At 35.8% G+C, this 2,846-nt stretch overlaps 1 long non-coding RNA gene across 1 annotated transcript in view; it reads left to right on the top strand.

The window, feature by feature from the left end:
• The first annotated feature begins 1,414 nt into the window (after nt 1-1,414).
• LOC106942691 (uncharacterized) overlaps nt 1,415-2,846 on the top strand; it is a 13,045-nt gene continuing 11,613 nt past the window's right edge. Inside the window, exon 1 of the long non-coding RNA XR_001423691.1 lies at nt 1,415-1,638. This is a non-coding gene — a long non-coding RNA (uncharacterized LOC106942691). The remainder of the gene's footprint in view (nt 1,639-2,846) is intronic.

The raw sequence follows: 2,846 nt of genomic DNA, 5'->3' as shown, positions 1-2,846 counted from the left end.
ACAACCCAGATGTTCACAGAAGAATTCTGATCTCCCTGTGAACTCGGCAAGTTCCTGTTTCCCAAGGTAATTTAAATGATACTGGCCTCTACCTTCCTGCATATGTTAAACTATGACCTCCTGTCCTATGTGTTACAACCACAGGGGTCCAAGGAGAAGCTCTACAGATCACCCCATTTTCCTTGGTACTTTTGAATACTTACCCAGCCATAGTTTAATTTTAAATCACTAACAGAAACCTGTTCAAAGTTTAAAAATTTGTCCAAAAAGATTAAACTGTATTAAACACTAAAAATAATCATTTTTCTCAACAGATTCTGCTTAGAAAATTAGGTTATGAAGTTACATTCTCCCGCTGCTTTTTGTTTTTAAAATGGTAAATTTAGGTTTGCCTCGACTTTTATAAACTAATGCCTCTTATATGCATTACTGTTGGTACAGATATTAGGCGAACACTGTGCTTTGCCTGCTAGTAGTTTAAATTAATTTCAGCTGCACTTTCAAGAGTATTCAGATTTTAACATGCATTTTCTAAGTAGTATTTTAGTTCACTCTTACTCAGTAACGTCAGTGTTGTTACATCTCTGAAACATTTTTGCAGTTTCTTTGTGATACCAGAACTATTTCATTTAAACATTTAATTTCCTGAGTGTTTTATGAAATTTTAAATCAGGGTCGAAGGAGATCGGCGGCAATAACGAAACCAAACGCTGTTTCTGCTAGAATTAAATGTGCTCGATTTATTTCCCCACAGATTACAGCAAAATAACATGCATCAAACACTGTTACTGCTAGAACAAATATGCTCGATTTATTCCCCACAGAATACAGTACAAAACACTCTATGACTAAACACGTGATGCTCGATTCATTCAAGTTATCAGCGCTTACCTCGTGAAAACGTGGCCGGAGAGCCTTCGACCTAGAGACAGAGCAGCATCAACGTAGCTGGGCATTCGAACGCGACCCACAGCAGACTCTGACTCAAAACGCGGGCTTTTTCGTATTTTCTCTTAAACAAAGGGATGCCTGCGTGCAAAGGGGGAATGGCCATTTCCATCCTTGCAGGCGAGCCATCCAATCAGAGGTAGCCGCTCTCTGACCATAAGCCAATCATGGGCTGAGAGCGTGAACCAGCAGACCAATCAGAGCCCAACCCAAGTCAACCAGAGCTAAGCACGCCCTGTTCACATGATCCGCATGAGCTTGCAGCATGATCAATTTGCACAATACCCTGAGCAGAATAAGTTTATATAAATGAATAATAGAATAATAAATGAATAATGATTATCAAAGAACATAAAACATAATAAAAAGATAATAAAAACATAAAAATACAAAATACCAGATCACTGAGATATTGTCACTTTATTTTCAATCAAAACTCTCAAAAAGAGCTGAGGATTTATTAGTTTTGATTACGTTTTGCAGCCAAGTATGGACATTTATTAGTTTTTTTGTTTTTAATTTTTCAGGATTGCATCGCAACACCTCGTGATGCGTTTCTGAGCCATGATCGCTGTGCCGATTACCTTTCCATTGGATCCAAGCACCTGGACCAGCTGACGGCGTCCATCAGTCCACGGTCTGCCGGATCATCACAACGTGGACTAACTTTTTTTTTTTTTACAGCACTTGGTTTAACTATGATCTTGAAACCGGAGTACCAGATATGCAAAAATCTACCTGCAGACTTTGTTGGCTACCCTGACACTGCAGTCATCCTAGACGGGGCTGAGCCGATCTTCCTCTCCTCCAGAGTGACGAGTTTTCATCACCAGTAAAGGCAAACAAGTCTGATGTCTGATTAGCTGCTAGGAAGTATATTATATATTCACTGTTAATTTTGCAATCCTGTTTGTACCTACAATAAAATTGAATTTCATTTGTAATACTCTACATTTCACAAACCTTTTTTTCCCCCCCATTTCTCAGTGTTTACGTTATATCAAGTATTTGCATATAGATCAGGAATTCAAGTGAGATATTAAAATGCAACACTTTTAGGTAATACCAGCAAAGAAATGTGAATATTAAGTAATATGTAGTTAGTTATATAATTTAATATACTGAATAAGGCTGGATGATATGACTTACAAGATTTTTTTTCATATCAGATTTGATTTTAATCGATTTATCCCATCCTCAATTTCTATAATAAAAATCACAGAAAATATTTTCAAAAATTTCCTTTATTTCAACCATCTGTTCTGTGAGTTGTATAAGGGAGCATTACGGTCAGGATACAAGAAATTTTTATTGCAAGAATGCAGTCATCGTTACGGCAGAATAAAGATGCAATTTTATAACAATGTCTTAAAATTACAAGAAGTCGTTTTATTGAGAAATAAAGATTCAGATTGATCTGACTAACCAGCTCAGTCCATGTGGTTCTGACATTTGTCAGTAATCAAGAGGATGTACATTTCCACCTCAACTGACCAGGTAAGCATTACGGTAAAAATACAAAAATAAAGCAAATACTGTATACAAAACAGAAAAAGAGGAACTGATAGAAATACTTTCTATATAAAGAAAAGCAAAAAAGTTAATAGCAGGAGAAAAGTTGATGGTAACATTAGCTCAGCCAATCTCTCCCTCCAGGAAGCCATAAAACAGAACTCCTGTCCAACTCCAACTATAATAAAGATAAAAAAAGAAAATGGAAAGTTAAAACAACAAATAATGCCAATTTAATAATTAAGATCTAATGCGTTCTGGAATATATTATTGACATTTTACAAATCAATTAGAAGGTTTCACAAATGTTTTATTTATTCTGCTGTTAGTACAGAATAATCTAGTTAGGTTTGAAATGTCTAGGTGTTGTAGTTTTTAAAGTACAA

Source organism: Poecilia latipinna, unplaced genomic scaffold (assembly GCF_001443285.1).
Source record: "Poecilia latipinna isolate Pla-1442-1.1 unplaced genomic scaffold, P_latipinna-1.0 Scaffold4479, whole genome shotgun sequence".
Classification (NCBI taxonomy): domain Eukaryota; kingdom Metazoa; phylum Chordata; class Actinopteri; order Cyprinodontiformes; family Poeciliidae; genus Poecilia; species Poecilia latipinna.
Note: the sequence above shows the minus strand (reverse complement) of the source record. Positions and strands in the feature narration are given on the sequence as shown.